This window comes from Plectropomus leopardus, chromosome 5, assembly GCF_026936395.1.
Source record: "Plectropomus leopardus strain MGB_pleo_1.0 chromosome 5, ASM2693639v1, whole genome shotgun sequence".
NCBI lineage: Eukaryota > Metazoa > Chordata > Actinopteri > Perciformes > Serranidae > Plectropomus > Plectropomus leopardus.
Genome location: NC_142180.1, coordinates 2,676,830 through 2,690,719, shown reverse-complemented (window position 1 = coordinate 2,690,719; position 13,890 = coordinate 2,676,830). Strand labels below are relative to the sequence as shown.

Genomic DNA, 13,890 nt, shown 5'->3' with positions numbered 1-13,890 from the left:
GATGCACTGAGCTACACTATGATGCTTTCAAAATCTGTTCAGTAAAAATGAGTATCAGTCAAAGATCAATTATAACATTTTCATGATGTGTTCCATGTAATCTTGAAATGTTGTTGAAAAACTTGAATACAGCTGTTTTTTTTTACAGTAATATAACATAGATATTAGAGAGAAAATTATGATATAGTATATATAGCAAAAAAGACTTTTGAAGCATTCATTTATTTTTAAAAAAATACATTTTTAATGTGAAAGGGAATATCAAAGGCTCCTTTATAAATGAGTGTTTGAATTTGTGCTCATTCAGGGGTAGTAAAGTAGTAATTAGGGGCCTGATTAGCAGCTTTTTTGCCATGTAAATTTCTTTTTCCCTGGCATAAAAGGGCAAAACAGGAATAAAAAACAATAGAAACAAACAAACAGACAAACAAACAAAAAAAACATTTAAAAACAGTGTCATTGTCATCTGCATTAAAATTACAAACCCCACATTTTCTTTGGGTTAGAGTTAGGGTTTTAAATTGGGATTTCATGTTGGAAAGCTGGTTTTTACAAACAGTATAAACTTTTTTTTTCAGTAATGCCTCTTGGATCTCCCCGAGCACATGCTAAGATGATCACACAGCCAATCACAATATACACTTCCACAATTTCAAAAAACATCAAAAGGTACCATTTACATAACATAAATGTCTCTTATGAAGGATAGAGTGTGCTCTTGTCTTGGCTGGCACACATTTTCTATAAATCTTGCCAGAATGAAAATCTCAACCAACCTAAAGACACTGCTTTGTGACAACCCCAGAAAATAAAAAAATGCGGACTCTTTTTCTGATGTGTTTTCCAAAACAGACTCCTTGGTGTGCTTTACATTGGACTATGAAATTCTAAAGGATTTCTATCATCAAAGCCACCAAGAACACAACAAACCTGCTCTTCAGGCATTCCTTTATATCTGCCTGCCTCATGACCAAAGATGCTGAATGTATAAAGACACATCTTCTGAATCATTCTGATGAACCTGACAGATCAGAATCCCCATTAACCACAGCTGTCATAAAGAGTGACAGCAGGAAGCAGAGTAAAGGAAATGAGGTGGCCGGTCTCTCAGTACGATGGCGGATATACACACACGCATCACAAAATACTGCATCATCCTGTCATTGGTCCACTTGGTGTTGGAGTTTGAAATATTATCACCAAACTATACAAAGTGGACCCAATGGGAGCAAACCAGAGTTCAGGTAAACAGAGAGCTGAACAGCGCACGAGGGGTTGCATTTACAAAGTTTCTTCATACATATAATTGCTCTTAGTGACAAAATTCAAAGAAAATTATTTGACATTTTCTAGAAATTCCCTTTGAAGTTAAGATTAGGCCCTTGTAAGGATATAAGTTATTCACAAAGCATCTTAGCCCTCAAAAGAGCTCCTAAGGTCAAAAACCGTTGGGGAGGAGGACTTTTAAGAGACATAAAGCGATTCTTAATCAGACGAGAAAATGGTGGAAAGACAAAGAAGTTAGAGAAACACTGAATGTCAGTGAGGAAATGAAATGCTATAGACTACCTGATGGAGGGATAATGTTTGTGGGTGATCTCATTAGAGATATGCTCATATCTCCCACCCAGCGCAATAACAATTAACGCCAAAAATACAATGATCACAACACTGAGGTATTTGGCAACTGGAAAAATGCAACAGTGCAGCAGTGATCACCTAAAAAGCGCTTTCACAATCTCATATTGTGACACAGTTCATTTCCACTGGGTTTCTACACCTTGAAGGCACTTAAAGGAATGTCTGTGAAAACCAGTCACATCTGTTAAAAGAATGCATCATACCTAGCAACTAGGGGTGTTGAAATTAATTGTTTCTGAGATTCATTGCGATGCGTATGTGGACAATTCTGCATCGATGCAGTGATAGCACATAACCGATTATAGCCACGTAACATTGCTTGTTGATTTTCCAGCCACTGCTGGACAAGAAAATTCTACAGATCAAAAGAATTTCCTGGCAACAGCCATATGGTAGCAACATCTCATTGAATTCTGGGAGAACAGAGCTGGCGCAAAATGGCAGATGGAGGCAAAAGTCAAGAACAAGTGATTAAATATGCACAGAGTATTTGAAAGCGGGCACATTTTTGATTTTACTAACTTTGTAGGAAGCATGAACTGGACAAGCACACTGTGTGTAAAGTCTGTCACACAAAATCAAATACCATCAGGACATTTTTCATTCATTTTTCTTTCTTAGAGCAGAAGACAGTCGCGAGAAGCGACAGCTAGACTACAGAAACATTAGTTTTGTTCTTGGAATTGGAACATTTTAATTTGTTTTGTAAAGAAATCTTTAAATCATTTATCTGACTACTTGTATTTAATGATGAAAAAGTAGCCATGTGTATTGAGGATGCATTGCATTGTGATGCATCGTGGAATTGAATCATTGACATGATAATCATAGACAAATTGAATCATGAGTCCAATGAAGGTGCACAGCCCTACTAGCAATAGGGTCAAACATAAATCCACACTTAGATAAAAGTTTCTGTCCATTCTTTGCTCAGAGCTGCTCTGTAAAATATTTGTGAATACAGCCCCAGAACTTCAGGATGTGAATATTTGACAGAGTTTCTGGATTTCATTACCTCAAAATTCTATCTAAATGGATGTTTAGCGGACATTTCAGTTTTAAACAGCATAATCACTGTAATAATCAAACTATTTTCTCCATTAGTCGAGTCAGTCTTTGTTGTATGTTACTATACAGACTTTAGCTTTCTAAAAAGTTAATGTACTGTGTTTCCTATAAAGGTTTCTTCAAAGGGACAGGCTTCATTTCTTAACCACATTGTGTGCAGTATCAGGCCTGCTTCGAGGTATACAGTGTCACATATTAAATATGACCAACTCATATTGTAGTCCTCACAATTTGAATTCTAATAATATGCAATTTAATGTTATTTCTTTGGGGGCAAAGTGTATTTGTTATATAGCATTCTAACATAGCAATCTATTTTCTAATCTAAAAACAATGCAATACTCTACAACTGCTTTCTGATTCTGGTCCTGCTACCAGAGCAAAAGGAAGCAGTAAAACACATTTTTCAACAACATGAGAGGCAACAAAGTGGAAAACTGAATCACTTCTCTCTCAACTAAAGTATAGATTAGCCGGCTGAAACCACTTGTGCCCTCTCTGTATCCCTGTCAATACCTAATTTATATTCTGCAGTCTCAGTAAAGAAAGATGCATATTTAAAATATTGTAATAGTTTCCTTGTTGCCATGACTCCAGCGTAATTAGATCTCAACTTAATATGGTGTATTCAGCAGAGTTTCTGCACCATTTATTCAATAACACACAATCACCAATCACAATTACCCTAAAAAACACTGCCAGGGATCAAACCGTCAACCTTCTGTTTACTGGCCTCCATCTCTGGAGTGAGCTGCTGCCCCACAGACAAACAATACAATGTAACAGCACTCAGAGACCCTATATGGCCATTTCCTAAAATGAAGAAAGTTTTCTGATTTGTCACTTTGAAGTGCAGGAAACTAAATCTATTGGGTTAGCAAAAAATCACCATCAGAAGTTAAATCTTTCAACCACATTTGTTGAAAGTACTGTTTATCAAGTGACCTACTGCAGTTTTCAAAGAGATAATGTACAAAATCACTGTTTTACTTGGCTTTGTTGATAGTTAATGCAGTGCAGATGCTCTAGTGTATGCTCCTGTGAACAAACTAATTTAAATAGCTCCTCTTTTTAAAGTCTACATTTCAAGATTTAACATATAATAATGTGTCATTGAGGGCTGTCCTACTCCAAAGGCTCCTGAATGAAATTTCGGGGGGTAAAAGCAGTGCATACAGCCTTTTAGATCCCCAAAAATCTGTTGCATGCAGACTGTTTTCTCAATATGCAGTTTTAAATATTTGAAGTCTGTGATTTTGCGTGATCATGTGAATTTTAGCACATATTAGGGGCGAAAATATAGACAGTGAGGGTAGTGCGGGTGTACTGAGGCCCATATGGTGGGGGGCTCCCTTTGACAACATGCTAGATGGAAAATAAGACCTCTCTGAGGGAGCACCATCTTGACACCTGTATTCTAAGAACTATTATAATCTTGAATTGTAGCCATATGCCTCCAAAGAGGCAAACCCATTTCTGTCATTTATTTTTGGTTTGCTTTTTGTAAAACATTGAATAGTAATCTATAACAAAATAGGACGCTTATTTTAAATACGCAATAAAAACAAACAATTGAATTAAACAATTCAGCTGTGGTATCTTGTCATACCAATATGCAATGATGATTGCTGTGTTTTATAGGCATGTTGATGTTGTAGCGTCAAATCTCTTTATGATCATGTCACAAAACAATGACCACGATAGCCTGGGGCCTGTGATAATTATACACACTGTAGAAGTTGAGTTTTACATATGAATATGTTTTCCATTACACTGAATCACCATTTGCAAGTTTCTGATAAAATGAAACATTTATACTACAACAGAAAGTTACGATGGAACACTGTACCACACTGACAACCACTGGAGAGAAACCTTGTTATGGTAAACTGACATTTCTTACTTAACAAGTTGATGAACACTAAATGCACTTTTAGTTTACAGCTCAATCTTTGGGGTGTAAACTCATAATGAATCCTCTGCAGACATTGACATGTGGGGAGGAGATGCAGTTGAGCTCTCTAAAGGCTACACCTGCCATGTCCTTGGAAGAAGGTGACCTCTGTATTGGGACAGACTTGTATGGCATAGTGTTAACTACTGTCCAGTGACGTAAGGCATTTACGATGGGCCCCAGAGCACAATATTATGATGTGCCCTGCTGACAGGTTTTGCACCCAGTTAATCATATTTCCACATGATTAAATAAAGATGTGACCCTGGACAATATTAGCATACATTCTACCAATCATTATTGCATATCTATGTATGTATAACAAGAATGCCAAAGAAATAAGAAATTATTTATATTGTTGATAGTTTATGTAGAATGGGCATATAACTTTGTTATTGATGACTGTTTTACAAAAGAAAAAAGAAAAAGGAAAAGAAAACATGGCACAAGTGGGGTTTGCCTTTCTGACAACATAAATGGTAATTTTTTAAATTAAACAAGTTTTCCAGGTGAATTTTTGAGGTGGCAATCTGAATCACTCACAAGCCTCCCCTTTCCAGTCAACACATTGTTAGAGCCCCCCCACCCACCTTATGGGCCCCACTGCAACTGCACTGCCTGTACTGTCTATTCTTATGCCTCTGCTACTGACAACTGCCCAGCTTTTGTAGTATTTGGAGCATAGAATGTAAAATTTTTGTTAAACTGGGAGGATGAGTTACTAATAAAACTGTATTAACCACTGATGAGTCCAGCCAGTGTGTCCTGTTGGCATCATGCCCCTCTGAACTAAAACAATGAAAACCAGAACCTCAATTTCAACTTCACATATGGAGTCCATCTAAACAAAACAAGCAACCAAAAAGTGAAGCGGCCACTTTCTCCAGAAACAACAAGGCCACAGCATGAGTCAACAAGGGATCTATAATTTACGAACTAGCTCCCTCCTATGTACAGACCGGTGGATGAGGCAAGAGGAAGAGAGGAGAGGAGGATGTGGGCAAACCAGGGGAGCAGTACGTGAAGGAAAAGATGACGATGAGCAGTGAGATGTTTCCTTGAGGGTTGAGCTATGTAGATCAGAGCCCCTGGGACTGAGTGGTGTGAACTGCACAAACACAAACACACACACACTCACTCACAAACACTATGGAGTCTGCCTCCACCGCCATGTGATGAGAACACTATGATCCCACCAGAAACAGAGCAGAGGGGGGGAATACAAATCTAAGAACTTCATTAAAGGTCAATCACATGCAGTGCAGCAAACCCAGAATCCCTTGCATCACACCTGACAATCCTTTTGGCAACACATCAGATCATATTATCATGTTGAGCTGCCTGACAATAGCCCCCCAAAAAAAAAAAAAAAAAAATATGTATGACCACTCAGGCTTGATTGGGATCATCTGCAAGGTGATTTTTTAATTCCCATACTGGAGACTCTGCTACTGAACGTGTCCCCTCTCACCGCCTGGCCTTGCTGGATGTTTGAGGGCTGATGGGGTAATGTCATTAAAGAGTGTCTGCCAGGGCCACGTCTCAGCCTCTTTCTACTTTTTTTTTCTTTTTGGTGTGACAAGTCAGTGGAGCGCACACACACAAATACCGCATTCATCCAGTTTTATATGGTGATGGTGCCCCCGCAGCGGCCGACGGGCGCAACTTTCCTCCTCCTCCTCCTGCTGGATCGGAGCGAGGATAGAGAGACTCCATTCACCATACGCGCGCGCACAACACACATATACACACACACACACACACCGTTCTCCTCAACCCCCCTCCATCCTGACCCCTAGTAATCAGCCTGAGAGGAGGTTTGCGTTAATTTGATTAACCAGGGGAAATCTGCGCGCGTATTACAACAAATGTAATTTACGCATCTAAATGCAAAAACCTACTAATTCAGATTATTCGCTTAAGAATGATTTTTTTTTCTCTCGTTAACAGAAGATCCTGCTGAGCAGTGACAGTTTAGAATAGAATATTTACACGCGCGCGGATGGATAGGTACATTTCCACAGCAGGAGGATATTTCTGAGAACAAATCCACCACGCAGCAGTTTCAGCCACAGCGTTATTTTCTATTATTTTTTAATTTTTTATTTTTTTTTTGCGCATTTCTGTGGGTGAGAATGCGCAGCTCTGTGCGTCCATGCGCTTGGAACAGAGTGAGAGAGCCCAAAGTGGCAGACAGAAGCACAGGAACTGCTGCTGCTGCTTTCTGCTGTGCACGTTTCCAACAGCCTCTCCAACGCGCAGTTCCTCTCACCACTAACCCCTTCCACTAAGCAGAAATAACGTCATGTGGAGAAAAAAGGCATTCCTTATCTCAACATCCACTTGAACTTGTCCTCCACAAAACATCAGCAATTCCTCTGGAAAATTCTGCCGAGTAAATCATGAACTAAGAAAATCAGCCCGTTGCATCGCAGTTGATTTGACCGGTAAAGTGTCAAAGCCCAGCAGAACCTGTTATTGCCCGATGGAGCTGCAGAATTAAAGTCTGAATGTGTATTTACCGTGAAGGCAGGGTCCCATCCGCTGCTTTTTTCCACCTCAGACAATATTCCTCTGTGCGTTACGTCCCGTTAGGATAAGGTGCATTCCATCCAAAAGCCACATAGCCCCCCCAAAAAAATACCGACGCTCAAGCGTTGGAAATAAGCCTGGGAAATAAGACTGGCGCACTTTTCACTCCAGAGGGTAGAAACTCGGGTTAAATGCGGTCCAACATTTACACACGCGCGGAAACAAATTAAGGAAACCCCTTTAGTCCAGAAACAAGTCCGGTTGTTAATCCAAAATGTTTTCAATCACAACTATAATTAGAAAGAGATTCTGCTAGACAGCAAAGACCATTGCGCTCCGGGTCTTTTGACGCGCACCGGTCTACATGTTAATGACGCTGATGTTGGAGAAAAAGAAACAAGAGTGGGATTTTTCCCCCCATCGTCCGCTCCTCACGATTCAGGCTGCACTTGGCTGATAAAACACCGTCCTCTCTCTCTGCTCTCGCCTCCTCTCCTCCTCCCCCCTCCTCCTCCTCTCCTCTCCTCCAGCCTTGGTCTCTCTCGGCAGTTTTCATGGAGCAGAGACGCGCCTAGCGGCTTTGGAGGGAACTCCACAGCCACATGAGTTCATCCCCTCCCGCCCCCACCTCACTCTGCTCTTAAAGATACACGGAGAAGTGACACCTTTTATCCACGTGTACTTTCCAGAGGAGGACTGATGGACTGTGCATGACTAATTAGCCTACATTCATCATAGTCATCAAAATAAATATTATAAGGACAACGATCTGAGTATGGTGTTTGAAGTGGGGGTAATAAAAAACAGATCAGCTTAAAAAAAAAAAGAAAAGAAAAGAAAAGAAAGTAAGAAATATGAAGAATATGAAATCAATTTAAAAAAAAAAAGTATTTCAAAAAAATTAAATGGACAGCCATGATTGTTTAGGGGGGCAGATTCCACATCTGTCTAAAAGAGCATTACAATCTGAAGAACCTTATATGGGAAAAATGAGAGAAAGCAACAAAAGGAGCAACAGAAGAAGAAATCTTTTTTTCCAGTAGAGATAGCTGATTAAACAGTCAGTTGGAGTTTTTTAAAAAATAAAATAGGGGAACAAAATAAAATATAAGCAAGAAAAACAACACCAGAATGCCCATCAGACATATTCAGTAAACAAACGTTAGTATTTCATGTCTGAAAAGGAGTAGGACAAAGGGAAAACTTATCAAATCCAACCCCCTTTTTTAATTTTTATGAAAAAATTTAAATTTTAAACATGAATATTCCTAAATTCTGCCCCAGTATTTATCGTACACACCTTGATCTCATCCTACAGCCTAAAGTAAACAAGTGTAGAATGAAAAATATGGGGAAACAGAATATTAGCACCAAGTAATTAAACTGCAAATATAGAATATATTGGGCTACCTAATAAAATATATAGGGCTACAACTGATGATTCTTTTCATTATGAGGTGATGAGAATATATATTTTTTAAATAAAACATTTAGTTATTACAATGGTCCTGAAGCCTGGCAAGGTGTTTTTACATTAATGTTTTTCCCAAACAAGAGATTTATTTAATTATCCCATTAAACAGAAAAAAAAGCAGTACACATGAAACTGAGTTCTGTTCTGCATTACTGCTTGACACATGGTGTAATTAATAATTGAATTAAATTATCAATTATCAAAATAGTTACCTATCAGCTAAGAGTAACCAAATCACCAATAGTTTTATCTAAAAATAAATATTTGCCCTTTATTGACATCCACAGAGACTAGACATTAAAAAAGGAGGAAAACACACACACACACAAATACAGTGGCCTAAGGCAGTTGTTCCCAACCCATTATGCTTAAAGGCACTATGAAGGATTTTCCTTAAAAAACAAGGCATCGACATACACAAAAGTAATCCCTCACAATCAGATTATACTCTACAATCCTTTTGGAATAAAAGGGCACTTCAGAGGTCCTCTTACATCAACTTTAAGAGGGAATGAAGAGAAATTCAATGTATTTTCTCAAGATCTACGATTGATACTGTACATTTGACTATGTGCCATATGACTCTTACTTTTCCAAGAATTATACTGAGAAACAGCAGTTATACGGTGGTTTAGTTTTCACGCAAGACATGCTTTCTGTAGAATCATTAACTAATTTCAAAAAACATCCTCCAGAAAGATCCTTTATAAAGATCCCTCCAGGACTCCCCCGAGCAAGCAAAGTTCCTCTAATATCTCCTTCCATTTCTAAGTATGTGAAGTGTGTGTGGTGTGTTTATCTGCGAGACCCAATTTTCTTCTTATTTTGATGTGTTTGAGATGTTGCAGGTACAGTGTACAGGTGAGGCCAGGGCAGACTGTCAGCAGGAAGCTATGAAAACTTCTAACATAGCACCAAAAACACCGCCAAAAATACAAATATAGCAAGGTGAAACACCTCAAAGCTCCTTCCAAAAGAAAAGTGTATCTGTGGTTGTCTCTCACTGTCGCTGCTGATACCGTTCACAAACAGCAACTGATAATTCCTGCAAAGTTTACCTTTAAGAAATGTCTGCCTGTAAAATGTCTTCAATGCTTCAATAATTTTTATAGGGGTAAAGAGCTAAAAATGAAAACGTATTTGATGGGGAAAAAAAAATGCTGAAATCATTCAACCATTTGAGACTTCATAAAATAGGCTTGATTTCTTTCAAAAGCATGAGAAATAGGCAATGATCAACACAAGAAGAAATGACTCAAATATTACTGAAAAAGTTAAAGGTTCACAAAAATTACCTAAAATGTGCAAATAAATATGAATAAAGCAAATCAGATGAAATACATTTCAAAAGGAAAAGGAAAGTAATGAAAATCTGTAAAAAGTACAAGAAAATCACATGAAAATGTGTAAAATAAACAAATGAATAAATAAATATTAAAAAAGGAAGTAAAGAAAATTAATAAAAAATACAACAAAATGACTGGAAATTTATGAAAAAAGGACAATGACCTGGAAAAAGTGCATAAAAATTATTACAATGCTGTGACATTATTCAAAAAGATTTTTATGTCATTTTTTCTTTTTTCCCTGGACATATTACTCTAACTTTTAAAAAATAATCTCTGCGGAGGCCTCTAGCTCACCTGCTAGAGTGTGCATATATATGCTGAGGCCTTTGCAGCAGTCATTCTCTCTCATTTCCTATCATTCTACAGCTGTCAATAAAGAGAAAAAAAAACCAAAATAATCTTAAAATAATAATAATAATAATAATAACAATAATTGTCTAAGTCTACTTACTTCTACTATGATGTTGTTTTTTACCTTTTTCCATGTTTTTAAAAGAAATCACACCACTGATTTAAGGTTTGAATACTTGTGAACGGCGTCTGAAAGCAGCACAGGAAAAGTGATGTTGCTCCAGGTTTTTAAGGGTTAAGTCTGAATAATACACTCATTTGATGTGGAGGAATATTATTTCTGTAATCATCTCACAACCCCTCTGCACTGTCCTGAAATAAAATCTGCAAATCTCACCTGTGATGTGTCCCTGCTTTAATCTTTAATGCCTATTATTTCCAGTGTCTATATCTCAGCTTGGCTTTATAATATAAAAAAAGAGCATGTGTCATTTCATTGATATGCAGACCATACACAGCTGTATCTACCCATGAAGCGGAACGACCCCGGTGGCCTGGCGTCTCAACCTCTGTCTCACTTATAAGAACTTCTGGATGTCACAAAACTTTCTACAACCACACAAAGGCACATCTGAAGATGTCTGGTCCACCAGAAGCGGCTCTTTACCTTTTGGATGACCTTTGACCATGAATGTTAAAACTATGAACGCGCTGTTCATAGTGTTCATAATGTTTGACTCTGAATTATTTTTTTGCTGCTTGGATGAAAGTGGAGCAGATGTCTCATTCAGCTTTAATACAGCATTTCATTATAATGCTCTGATTTTATCGTAACTTCTGCAGCCCAAAAATATCCCTCAGGTAAAGTGATAACGCAGTATTCAGGCCTCAAACATTGGCTTGATTTCTTTCACAAACATGGGAAGAAGGCAGAGAGTGACAGAAGAAGAAGTGACCCACAAAATTATTGAGAAATTAGTAAGAAGTACAAGAAAATTACCCGAAAATTAACAATAATAAAAAAAACAAAATAAAAACAGACAAACAAAAAAGTAAAAGTGTTTGCAATTATAAGAATTCTGTAACATTATGAATATTGTTTTTCCCTAGCTTTTTTCTTTTTTTCTTTTTTCTTTTTCCCATTTTTTCTTTTAAATCTACTGATTTCTTGTAGTTTGTGGAAGATTTATTTCTTACCAAGTTGCTACTCTCAAATTTCAAAATGGTGTATTTGGTGCAAGAAATTTGTATAAAGTACCCGAAAATTACCCGAAAATGTGTAAAATAAATAAATATATAAATAAAGAAAAGAAAAAGAAAAACAACAAGAAGAATTAGTTCTGATCAACATATATTATAAATATAGTTTTTCCCCTTTTTTTTCTTAACATTTTTCTATGGGTTTACTTTCTTTTTTCATCTACTAATGTCTTGCAATTAGTGGGACATTTACTAATTGCAACTTGGAAGAAGATGCAAGAATTCTGTATTAAGTACAAGAAATATACCTCAAAATGTGTAAAATAAATAATTTTAAAAAATTAATCTATAAAAAAACAAAAAAAGAAGAAAGTAAAAAAGGCAAATGAGAAAAGTGCTCACAAATGTAATAGTTTTAATCAACATATTTTAAAATATGTAATAACGCTAATTGTGAATATAGTTTTTCCCAAGCTTTTTTCTTTTTTTCAAGAAAAACAGAGCAAAAACAAACAACACACAGCAAAACAAACAAACAAATAAGAAAAAATAAAATAAATAAAATAAAATAAAATAAAATAAAATAAAATAAAATAAAATAAAATAAAATAAAATAAAATAAAATAATAATGATTAATAAAAAAAAGTTAATAAAATAAAATAAAATACACATCCACAACATACCTTAAAGTCTATGAGGTGCAAATCTAATGAATATCTTTGTTCATACATGCAGCAACACAATGAAAAAAGCAGCATTTCTTTCAACTGCCTCTTTCATTCATTGCCTTTCTTCCTATGTTTTTTTTTTTATTTGCTCATATTTTAAAGGGTTAAACACTTGTGAAAGGCAACTGAAAGCAGCACAAGAAAAGTGACGTCACTCCAGGTTTCAAAGGGTTGAAGTCAGGGGTATAACTGGGCCACAGTACAGCAACACATGTTCCAGAGCTGACACACAGCTGTCCATACACTCACCAGGGCTACAGTGGAATTAGCTCATATGAGGACCACATAGTGTGGGGGGACTATTCACTTCAAATTTGGGATAAACTGGGACATTTTTTTGTGATATCTAACTTCTCTTCCATGAGACACTATACAGATTTTAACTCCCCATCTGTTACCAAAATTGCTCCTTGACTTGCTGAACTGGCAGGCCTTTACAAATACATACAAATCATGTCCCAGTCCTAAAAACCAGCTTTTGACTTTATTTTTGCGCTCCCATGTCCACTTGAGAATGAAATTGCAAATGAAATGGTTATCTCATTCAGTCTGGTTATTTTTATTATTTGATTATTTGACCTAGCCTCTTATCATGGCGCTGGCACATCAGGGTGGGCAACATGTCGGCATTTTCCTGTCACTCACTGTTAGCCCTTCAACAGATACAATCATCATCATGCTACTCGGCTGATCACTGCTGCTGCACAACATCCGCAGACACTCAGATCATGTGTCACACTGGTGTGACTCACACATTTGTTTCCACGAGTTACAGCATCAAAGGATCATCACCACTGCATGTTTAAAATACAAGCCATTTCTATGATATATCCAACTCCATCATTGAAAATGACAAGAAATATCAGCTGACAACCTTTTATTTGAGATGAAATCATTTGTTTCAATTCGTAAAAACTAAACCACAATGTGAAAGATGGACAAATGAACTAATTACCATTTTAATGATATCTTTCTCCATAGTCTGCATGCATCTGCAATATTTACACATGTAGCTCTTGATTAGTAAAACTGTATCATCCACTGGCAAAAATATTCTGTATTGTTGTCCTTTTCCACCACCTTGATAAGCTGCATCTTCGATCTGTTAATGTTTCTGTCAGTTATCATGTTGTCACGTGGACACTGTGAGGACAAGTCAACCATGACCTTTCCTCTAATGTTGCAATAGGACAGAACATCATCTGTAACCATGGTAACTGAACACAACAAAGATGGCTGTGAGATCAGATTTCTTATAAGACAAATTAAAAGTGGGTCACAAAATAAAGACTTGAAACTCACCGACAGAACAACAGCAATAAAATATCTTTAGTTACTGCTGACTTCAGTTAAAACGAAAATAAAATGACTAAAATTTGAAAAAAAAGAAAAAAAAGATCAGATACCAAAATAAAACTGCCCACATTTGACTGGTTTATTAAAAAAATCGTTAATTTTACTTAGAAATAAAGGACTCTTAAAGAAAATCTAGCAACCATACAGACATAAATTAAGACCACACCTTTAATTATTCCATCTTTGTTTCAGAGAAGACATTTTTTTGTCCATCAGTTGGTAAGTCAGGATTGCTCTCAGAAACTACAATACCCATGAGCCTTGACAGCCATTGTTATGAAAGAGGTGAGAGTCTG

At 36.8% G+C, this 13,890-nt stretch overlaps 1 protein-coding gene across 1 annotated transcript in view; it reads right to left on the bottom strand.

Moving 5' to 3' along the window:
* Positions 1-7,802, bottom strand: part of nlgn1 (neuroligin 1) — a 463,421-nt gene extending 455,619 nt beyond the window's left edge. The window contains exon 1 of the mRNA XM_088077385.1: positions 7,186-7,802. The gene's annotated coding sequence lies outside the window, so the exon portion shown is untranslated. The remainder of the gene's footprint in view (positions 1-7,185) is intronic.
* Between the last annotated feature and the right edge of the window lie 6,088 nt (positions 7,803-13,890).